Consider the following 11,694-nt stretch of genomic DNA (forward strand, 5'->3'; position numbering starts at 1 on the left):
AAACATTCTTACTCCAATACCCTTCTCAATGAACCAGACTCCATAATTATTATGTTGCTACTATTAAAAGGACGTCAATTTTAGCAAACAGTATTCATCAGGAACATAATAGCTGATGTTGCACTGGTGGAAACCTGCAGATACTAACAACAGATACAAGGTACTGTGTGAGGGAGGACATTACATGACTTAAAAGGTGCTATGTTCCCAATACATTGTTGATGGCGCAGTGCAGTACTAAGGTCTTCTAGCCCAGGAGAGGTGCCATCTTTCAGACAAGGCATTAAAATAAGGTCCTTTTTGCCCATTTTTAATCTCTACCTAGATAGTCACCGAAGTTCCCACTGGCATTCTTCAGAGACAACGCAAACAATAGGCTAAAACTAGTGCTGGCTGTCAGTGCCCCTCAGAGCAGGTTCTGCCATTCAAAGCTGTGTGAACTCACTGCTTAGTGCATACTGGCTACTACCTTTCCCACCTTCCAATTCACTGCACTACTAGCATTTAACTTACTACTATACTAGAGCCCTGAAGTATTTTGAAAGAGTTTACATAAAATCAAATTCTGTTCCATTTCTTTCCCTCTGTTCTCCATCTTCTCACCTGCGGATTTGCTCACTGTTTTTATCAGCACTTCGTTATACCCAGAGTATGGGAAATACTCGTGTAATGGCTAAAGGGGAGGGGATCCAGAATTAGGATGCCTGGGTTCTCTTCTTGTTTCTGACACCAATTTGCCGCGTTGCCTTAGGCAAGTCAGCTCACCTCTCTGATCTTCAGTGTCTCCACCGGTACATGGGCTCAAATCTAACTCAGAGCAGGTGGGCTGTGATGCTAACTGAATTAATATTTATAAAAGGAGTTGGGATCCTCTAAGGTGAGGACAAGGACCCTTAAAAGTGATCTAGTCAATCCAAGTTCTATTAGCAAGTACCTTCCCAGGTAGTGCCCTCCCCCGTTTTTTTTAAAGAAAGGCTTTGATGGTGTATTTACAAGTGAACTGTGGAACCTTTGAATTAGAAAAGGTGTCCTTTGTGTTCCTGCTAGGTGTGCTAATGCCAAAATCTTATCTTCAGTCAGTCTTAACAAGGTGGCTCTACTTAGTTTGTGAGGCAGCTATTGTTCTCAAGCACTGCAGTTTTACTGCTTATTCCTGAGATAATATCAATTTGAAAAATTGCCAGAAGGTACAGGACTAGTTCCTGGCTGTTAACATACCCCACAAAAGGTTGCACAGTTCCTTGGAAAGGAGGCATTTGATTTGCACCACTGAGCTACAAGACAGGTCTCTGCCCCATGGTGGCGTCAGAGAACTGTGCTGCCCTCTGCAATTGCTATGTGAAGAGGGAAGTTCAGATCATGAAGATAGCTGATGATGTTTGATATTCATTTGTGTCCCTTTTGTACATAATACATTGTGGGACATGCTAACCCAGGTTCAGTGAGTGAGGAGAGTGAATATAGGGAGCCTCTCTCTCTCCCCCCATGCCCCATCACACTTCCACTGGAGTTGGCCAGAATTTGCCTGCAGGTAATAGGTGAGCAAGGACTGGCAGCACTAGATGCCCCAGAGAAAGGGACATGGGGGTAGGGTGAAGGTACAGGCAGGACTTTGCTAAGGTAGAACTACTTACACCTGTGATATACTCCATCCTCCATTCACCCCCAAACAACTGTGGGGATATATGCCTGGTAGCACCACTGCTTCAGCTGTGCACCTCCTCACTCGCCCCAGTACACCACAGCCTCTACAGTGGTATGACTGAGCCCACACAAAAGTGATCAGACCAAGCACTGGTTGGGGTGTGGAATCCATCATGTAAAGGAAAGTGGGAACTGGGCTAATCTGAGTTGAAAAGGAATAAGTAAAGGATAGGGTGAAGGACTGGCCTATGCATGAAAGAGATCAATTACTGAGAGAAATAAAAAATGGTATCAAGAAAAAAGAATTGCAAAAAAGAAGGCAAACCCCAGGAAATAATCTGTTATCTTCTTTAAAACAATGCAAGAAGGGTGACAAAGAAGTCAAATAATTTCAAAGCTTAAACACAAAGGGTAGGAAAGTGAAAGTCAATGCTGAAAAATATTGGGAAATGCTAATTGCTCAGGACAAATTGAAGAGAATAGAAGGTTTGGGAGTAACAGAGATAGCTCTTGCAGGAAGTTTGGGTAGGGAACTATCATTAGTACTTGAAAGTACAGATAATTAAGGGAGTAAGTTGGTGGTAGGAAATCCCAATATACTGGGTGTGCTTTTGTAGCACCAGGATGATTGTTTGCAGAAATCGAAAAGGGCTTGTCAAAAGGCAAAGCAGTAATAGAAAGTTTGAATAACCCTAACAAAATGGGCTATAAGTAAAAAGAATACACCCATGAATACATTTTTGGACAGTACAAGACTGCTTCCTGCACAGAAAAGCTAATCTATGGGTTCAGTAAATGCCCTGGAAATTGAAGACAAAGGGTAATTGAGCAGTTCAGGACAGAGTGAGGCGAGTGGTGCAACATAGCAAGAATCAGCAGGGCTCATTTTGTTAACCTTATAAATCAGTGACCTGGAAAAAAAAGCATTCAGCAAAACGATGAAATTCACTGATCCAAAACCGAGAGCAGAGCGTGGAAAGCAGGAGAGCAATTAAGGTCAGATAAGCAAGAGTATACGCAGATAAGAAGTTTATGCAACTGAGGGAAGGTGTTCTGGGTGGTTATTTTTTTAATTTAATTTTTTTTAATAAAACAAGAGTAAGGGAAGAAACACATTGATAGGACATTATATCAAATTGCATGCCACAGCATCCTGGATATCAAGCAAACAGCATCAGAAACTGGAACACAGCTAATACACGGAATAAACCCAGGTGTAAAAATGTAACTGCTTCAGTTATACATTAAGATTTTCTTCTTTTATTTCCTTAGTGTGTAACTTCCTCTAGTCTACTGCATGAGTTCTCAACCTAGGGACCACGGTCAGGTCCAGGCGGGTGACAACCACTTCCCTTCCTTTATGGGTAAAGGGGAGAGGGTCTGAACATGTTTGTTTCTGTTGTAACATGGGCTCACATTATCGAAGAGTTAGAGAACCGCTGATCTAGTGGATTGTCATGTTGGTTATACCTGGTACTTCATACAGTAGTAGCCATTTTAATTTCCGATACACCTCCCCACGCTACCCCAACGTCCAGGAGGGATTGAGATGGTTCATGTATTTTATTAGAGTTTAAGTGCTGGTATAGAACACCCACAATTCAACTCAATATTGTCACCTGTATTCATTCGGTTATCAAGGAACACTCGGTACCTGCTTTGGAAAGAGTAGAGTCCATTCTCAAGACATGTCTCTAACCACTGACCATTCATCTCAGTTTGAGAGCTATGTTTAAACACACTTCAAATGAAATTCAGGGGCAAAGCTGGTTAAAACTGATAGGAAAAAGGAGCGGCCAAAATTAAATATTTTTTGCATTTTTCTTCCACATCCACAGCTTACGTCAATAAGCTGCTTTTGATAAAAATTAAATAATGGGGGGTTAAATTCTCCATCCTATACGTTAACTGAAAGATAACAGCTGGATTTTCAGAGACAGTGAGTATCCATTGATCAGCTGCTCCGACAGCCCTGATGGAGCTGCACCAGTCCTACTGCAACACTGGCTACTGCCCCCCAACTCTGCAGTGTTGACCAAGCCTCTGATATCAAACTGGGTTAAAGCCACGTTCTAAACCTCCCTCCCTAACTTTTTAGATTTTTTTTTCCCCAGAGCACTCTATGGACCAAACTTTTCTCTCAGTTACACCACTATAAATCTAGGTGTAAGTGGAGTTACTCCAAAACTACACCAATGTACCAAGAGCAGAATCTGGCCCTAGAATTTATAAGGATGGGTTACAAACAAAGATGTTCAGATGCAAAATTTTTGAATTTTAAAAAGCAAATAAACCATTATCCTCTAGTTTGTACCATATTCAATTAACCCAGTTACTACTTGCTAGATTTTGGGACAGTTACCCCATTTTCTTAGCACAATGTAAGGGCCAAGACACTAATCAGTCTTTCACCTCTGGAGACCTGACTGCATAGTGGACTGCGGCGCCGACTCAAAACTTCCACAGTTCTATCTACTCTGCTGAATGCGCTAGGAATGGAAATTGGTTTAGCAAGAGGAAGGTGAAGGGCTTCAGAATAATCACTGTATATTTAAATTCTCAGCATTATCATCAGATAATCAGCCAACACTTTGCCTTGAGTTTGGTGAGCTGATGTCAGTTTCCATGGAAACTGAAGTGGGCCCTCCACCATTCAGCTGAATTGCTAAAATTCTGCACATTTCAGTTGCGACAACTAACTGAGCGCTACAAGGTTCAATTTTTAAACTGCACCTACAGACTGGGCCATTCCATGGGCTTCAGAATCTTCTAGGGCCCCGTTTTCATAACGGTATATGCACATCGCAGGTACGTATAATTACGATACCTGATAGCGGAAATACTGAGATCATGCACATAATGAGTGTATGTGCAACCACGATAATTGCATATACAAACAACTGACAGAACTGTGTAAGAAAATGATGTTTGTAGTGTTATTGTAGCCCTGTTGGTCCCAGGATACTACAGAGACAAGGTGGATGAGGTAATAGCTTTTACTGGACCAACTTCTGTTGGTGAAAGAGACAAGCTTTTGAGCGTACACAGAGCTCTTCTTCAGGTGAGAAAATTATGCTCACACAGCTCCATCCAAGGAGCTCACCATAGTCTCTAAGGACCTCCCTTTAATGTATTTAGCCTCACCATACTCCAGTGAGGTAGTGCAGTGGTATGCTCCCTAATTTACAGATGATGAACTGAGCACAGAGAGAAGGAAATATATGATAGAGCCTGAACCTGAGTTTCCCAAGTCCTAGGCCAGGATCCTAACCACTGGGCCAACCTTCTTTGAATACAAATCTAGGCCATAGTGTTTGACATGTGAATAAATACAGTGGGGATAACATCTTAAGCATCTTTCCCTACCACGTTTCCCCATGTAGAAGTGTAACCATTTAAGGGAGTTTCTATTGGCAGCTGAGTCCTAACCTCTGTGATTATAAAAGGAAACCCACCCAGCTGGTAGTAGTGCTAGACAGGAAGTGATCTAAAGCAGGGCCGCCCAGAGGGAGGGGGCAAGTGGGGCAATTTGCCCCAGGCCCCGAGCCCCACAGGGGCCCCCACGAGAGTTTTTTGGGGCCCTTGGAGCGGGGTCCTTCACTCGCTCCAGGGGCCCCGGAAAATTCTCGCGGGGCCTGGGCCCCCGGAGCTTCTTCTGCTCCGGGTCTTCGGTGGCGGGGGGGGTCCTTCCGCCCCCTGAATCCTCTTGGCGGCCCTGATCTAAAGCCTATTTTATAAGACTTTTTTGAAGTCCAAGAGAACAAAAACAACCCCCAAATAATTTCTGCAGCTTTCAGAGTCAATAAGGTTGCAGCATGAAAATGAAGTGAAGTCCATGTTAGTTGGAAATTGGCCAAGACCTTTCCAATATCACAGTCTCATGAACCAACAGAGAGTTGTTTGCACCCGCTTATAAGCAACAAAGAGCACATGGACTGGGCAGCAGAGCCAAGGGGGATGTGTATTACCTTGGTGGGAGTGGAATGGTTAACGCAGCCTCTTGCTATATTATACTTTCCTTAGAATATGTCTGCATGAAGCTGTGCTGACAGGGAATAGGGGCAGAGCTGCAGGGAACCCAGAGATGCTGCAGCAACACAGGGGTTCCATAGAGATGCTTCTGCACCCCTGGCAGCAGCGTGAGATCCACATGGATTTTGGGGGATCCACCAGTTTGTGAGCTGCCCCTAGAGGGCATGGGCGGTGTGCTGTAAGAAAATCCTGCTTGCAGTTAGCAGTTTGCACAGCAGATGTCTCCCTAAGCACAAGAATGTTTGCACTGAATCTACCCCAGCAGGTTGAGCTGGTAGAAGACATGAATTGCTATCAGACCAGTGGCTGATCTATTTATTTTTATGCATGCATCACTGTGGCATCTAAACTAAATGTAACACCAGATTCCATTTTAAATGCTCACCATACGCAGTACAAACAACCCCGGCTTCTGCACCATCTCAACCAATTATGATAAATAACTCTGATAGTCACTAGCCAAACAAGTGCTTGACTCAAAAGAGGCATGCCTTGTGCGTCATTCTGAAAGGTAGTAAACCCAGACTATGGGGAATGAGCAGGCAGAGCAAGCTTCACAGCTAAAAGCGCTCCATAGGAAACACCCCACCTCCAGCCTGCACATCCAAGGGCTCTCAGTAGAAGCACCCCTGGTGACTCCATGACAGGCAGAGGGAGGTGAACACATTCAGAGCTGATGTATAAGGTAATGTATGTCGACACTCTGACACCCAGTTAGATCCCTGTGGAACTACTTACCATTAATCTAGTGGTGCGTACGGAAGTTTAAGTTGGTGTAACCTACATGCCGAGGCACTAAAGAAAGGTTTTCGGAAGGTGCACGTTAAAATAGAATGGAGGCTACTTTAATTTACACCTTGTTCCAGCTCTTTGGCATGTGAACTGCATCTTTTTAGACTCCCTTACTCAGCAGCAGAACAGGAGTATGTGGGCCCAAGGAAGGCAAACAAAAGGTACACTAACGCCACTTACATAATTAAATACACTCAATGCATAAAACCAGTCAGTGTATCAGGATTATAGCCAACACTATGGCTCCAGGTATTAATGATCTGGTCCAGAACTTAGTCACAAAACAATCCCCACCACAGGTCCTTCAGTTGTAGTGAGGGGACATAAGCTGGTCCCCTGTCTGCTCAAGTCCACCTGTCTGCTCAAGTCTCGAGATGTGCACACCATGAGGTCCCACTGCAGTGTGCAGCTACCTGGTCCAGTTCTGGGCCATCAGCTCTATGCTGCTGCTGCAGCCACCTGCTCTTGGGCCTACCTATTAAGTCATCTCTACACAGCCAGTCCAGTTGGGCCTTGCTGCGAGGTCAGCTCTGCACCACCACTGGTTCAGCCTGCTCCTGTCTAGTCCCATAGAATCATTCCACACCTGGTTCAGAATATCCAGGTGGGGAACCCAGAGCAAGACAGAATTCTTGTTCCTTTGACAAGAGCTCATGATCTCTAGGGCAGAACCCTCGACCTTCTCTTATTGAACTCGAATCAGTTCCCAAACCAGAGTCCACTACCAGTAACCTCAGGGTGACACATTTACTCCAGGGCATATCTTGCACAATTCCTATTCCCTTTCTTAAGTACAGTTACAGTAACAATCTATTATCATTTGTACAATTAGAACATAGATTCCAAATAAAACAAAACATAGTATGGGGAACCGTAGGTAATCAACGTTACAATTTGTGTAAATGAGAGTGGCCAGGGTTGGCTTTTCCCTTTGGAGGGACCAGAGAATTCCATCCCTCTAAGCTTCCGAGCGCTAGGTTTACACAATATATTTAAACACAACCATGGGGTTCAGGCCTTTAATCCCTTACTCATGCATACAATCCTGACTTCAGTGAGACAGCTATGCAAGGAAAAGTTTGCATGGGTAGGCCTGTTATTTTGAATTAAGGTGTTATGTTTTTCCATACACAAGAGCAACTGTCTACTTTCAGTCTAAAATGACTTAATTTAAAATAAGGAAAACAAGAAAGAACCCAAGTGAAGTCTCATGAGACAGCACATATCATGCGGCCCCTCTAACATGCTGCAGCAATCTGAGAACAAAATGGCTGGACTCAGCCGAAGAACCACTATTGACTTCTGCACTATTGACTGCATATCACAGTTTCACAGATGCACCATCTCTGTCTTTCCTGGTTATATAAATCTATTACATTTGGTCTTCTAGGGGTTTTCTTTCTTTCTTTTTTTTTTAATCTAGAAGTTAGGTACAGAATGTGAATGACTCACAATGTCCTCTATAGCAAAGCCATAGCACATATTTAGTGGTGCTGTAAAAATTATGCTGTGGGTTTTAAAAATTATTCTTATTCCTGTATACTCTTTTTAACCTATTTTTCTTTCATTACATGTGAATCCTTTTAATTTTTTTTGGTGAAAGCCAATAAAATGTACATTGCACAGATATCATTTATTTTACTAAAATTTAACAAAGTTGGCAACCTTACTAACTGTGTAATATACTTTTTGCACTCTTTAATCTTAAATTATATAACAAATCGTCTCCAAAATAACATGAGATGCCTGACTTCAGTACCTGAGCAGTCACCTGTACATTTCTGATTTATGACAATTTTCCAGCACTATGTTAACTGTATTGAATCTAAAGGATTTACCCTAGTGCCCAGGGAATGGGGATCTATGCCACGAAAACAACACACTTAATTCAATAAAAATAGTCTAGCACTAAAACTAGACATTTTGGCCCTAATCCAGAAAAGCACTTAAGCATGGGCATAAGCATAAGAGTAGTCCCACTGAGGCAAAGCCTCAGTGCATGTAAATTGTCCTAAATGAAGATCTGCCCCATTGACTTAAGTGGGAGTTGAACGTGCTCATCATCTCCCAGGACTGAGCATCTAGAACTGAAAATGAAACAAAGAAGGTTTTGGCAGAGGTGGAGGAGGTTTTGGAACAAATGGATAAACTAAACAGTAATAAGTCACCAGGACCAGATGGTATTCACGCAAGAGTTCTGAAGGAACTTAAATGTGAAATTGCAGGACTAACAACTATTGTCTGTAACCTATCATTTAAATCAGCTTCTGTACCAAATGACTGGAGGATAGCTAATGTGACGCCAATTTTTAAAAAGAGCTCCAGAGGTGATCCCAGCAATTACAGGCCGGTAAGCCTGACTTCAGTACCGGGCAAACTGATTAAAACTATAGTAAAGGACAAAATTGTCAGACACATAGATGAACATATTTTGTTGGGGAAGAGTCAACATGGTTTTTGTCAAGGGAAATCATGCCTCACCAATCTACTAGAATTCTTTGAGGGGGTCAACAAGCACGTGAACAAGGGGGATCCAGTGGATATAGTGTACTTAGATTTTCAGAAAGCTTTTGACAAGGTCCCTCACCAAAGGCTCTTAAGCAAAGTAAGCTGTCATGTGAGAAGAGGGAAGGTCCTCTCATGGATTGGTAACTGGTTAAAAGATAGGGAAAAAAGGGTAGGAATAAATGGTCAATTTTCAGAATGGAGAGAGGTAAATAGTGGTGTCCCCCAGGGGTCTGTACTGGGACCAGTCTTATTCAATATATTAATAAATTATCGGGAAAAAGGGGTAAACAGTGATGTGGCGAAATTTGCAGATGATACAAAACTACTCAAAATAGTTAAGTCCAAGCAGACTGCGAAGAGCTACAAAAGGATCTCTCAAAACTGGGTGACTGGGCAACAAAATGGCAGATGAAATTCAATGTTGATAAATGCAAAGTAATGCACACTGGAAAACATAATCCCAACTATATTTATAAAATGATGGGGTCTAAATTAGCTGTTACCACTCAAGAAAGAGATCTTGGAGTCACTGTGGATAGTTCTCTGAAAACATTCACTCAATATGCAGCAGCAGTCAAAAAAGCAAACAGAATGTTGGGAATCGTTAAGAAAGGGATAGATAATAAGACAGAAAATATCATATTGCCTCTATACAGGGGTGGTCAAACTACAGCCCGCAGGCCACATCCAGCCCGCGGGAGCATCCTGCCCGGCCCCTGAGCTCCCAGCCGGGGAAGCCCCCGGCTCCTCCCCCACTATTCCCCCCCCCCCAGCCACGTGGCATGGTAAGGGGGCCAGGGGGTCGGATAAGGGGGGAAGTTTGGAGGGTGGGCAGTCAGGGGACAGGGAACGGGGGGGGAGGTTGGATAAGTGTGGGAGTCCCGGGGGGCTTGTCAGGGGGCAGGGGTGTGGATAGGGGTCAGGGAACGGGGGGGTTGGATAGGCATGGGGTCCTGGGGGGGCCTGCCAGGGGGCAGGGGTGTAGATAGGGGTCAGGGGGGCAGTCAGGGGACAGGGAACGGGGCTGTTGGATTATGGGTGGGGGGTCCTGGAAGGGGGCGGTTAGGGGACAAGGAGAAGGGGGGGTTGGATGGGTCAAGAGTTCTGAGGGGGGCAGTCAGGGGGCGGGAAGTGGGAGGGGCAGATAGGGGGCAGGAGCCAGGCTGTTTGGGGAGGCACAGCCTTCCCTACCCGGCCCTCCATACAGTTTTGTAACCCCAATGTGGCCCTCGGGCCAAAAAGTTTGCCCACCCCTGCTCTATATAAATCCATGGTATGCCCACATCTTGAATACTGCGTGCAGATGCAGTCGCCTCATCTCAAAAAAGATATATTGGAACTGGAAAAGGTTCAGAAAAGGGCAACAAAATGATTAGCGTTATGGAACAGTTTCCATATGAAGAGAGATTAATAAAACTGGAACATTTCAGCTTGGAAAAGAGACAACTAAGGGGGGGATCTGATAGAGGTCTGTAAAATCATGACTGGTGTGGGGGAAAAGTAAATAAGGAAGTGTTATTTACTCCTTCTCATAATACAAGAACTATGGGTCACCAAATGAAATTAATAGGCAGCAGGTTTAAAACAAACAAAAGGAAGTATTTTTTTACACAACTCACAGTTAACCTGTGGAACTCCTTGCCAGAGGATGTTGTGAAGGCCAAGACTATAACAGGGTTCAAAAAAGAACTAGATAAGTTCATGGAGGATAGGTTCATCAATGGCTATCAGCCACGATGGGCAGGGATGGTCTCCCTAGCGTCTGTTTGCCAGAAGCTGGAAATGGGCAACAGGGGATGGATCACTTGATGGTGGCCGGTTCTGTTCATTCCTCTGGTGCACCTGGCATTGGCCACTGTCAGAGGACAGGATGCTGGGCTGGATGGGCCTTTGGTCTCACCCAGTATGGCTGTTCTTATGTTCTTAAAGTACACCAGGCATATGAAAAATGGGGAGGGATATTTAAAGGGAAGGGGGCTTAGATCATACAGTTTCTCTTTGCATTCCCTTTTCTCCAGCTAGGTCTCTACTCCTTTGGGTTGCAATCAGGTGAGAAGCAAGGCGGGAAATCTATTCACAAGAGGAGCCCCTTGTAATGAAACATGAGAGCACTCACTTAAATTCTTCCGGAGCCATGTCCTTTTTCATAAGAAAAATATGAGAAAAATCAGGTGAGTAGTGCATACATTTTTTATGAGCAGGAAGACCCTCAGCCGTTACTAATAAAGTACAGGAGGAAAGGACAGGGATCTCAGAAGGAAAACTCATCCATTACATGCAGCCCTAGGGATCAAATGACACATACACCTGAGAGATAACAACAGGCTACTACACCTCAATTGTTACCAGCAGGATGCCTATACGTAAAGATTTGTGCTCTGTACATTCTGTTTTGTGACCTTTGCAATAGAGGTTGCCTTAATTTTCCCACAAACTAGTGGCTATATTACTTTTAATATAATTAAAATACTACTTGTTAAGACCTTGATCCAGCAAACTCTTAGGCACAAAAGTAACTTTGCACATGTGAGTAGTCCCATTGGACTTAATGGAACTATTAAGTGTGTAAGTTTTTCATGATCGGGGCCCTAAATGTGTCCTATTTCACCACAAGGTTTCTGCAGCTCTTATTGTAAAAAGCTTGTTTGTATTTTAAAAAAAATTAACTATCATGTATGGCCAATATAAAATGTTTTCAACTCACCAGAGAATGAGTCG

The sequence above is a fragment of the Terrapene carolina genome, unplaced genomic scaffold, assembly GCF_002925995.2.
Source record: "Terrapene carolina triunguis isolate 2854851 unplaced genomic scaffold, T_m_triunguis-2.0 Scaffold93, whole genome shotgun sequence".
Lineage (NCBI taxonomy): Eukaryota > Metazoa > Chordata > Testudines > Emydidae > Terrapene > Terrapene triunguis.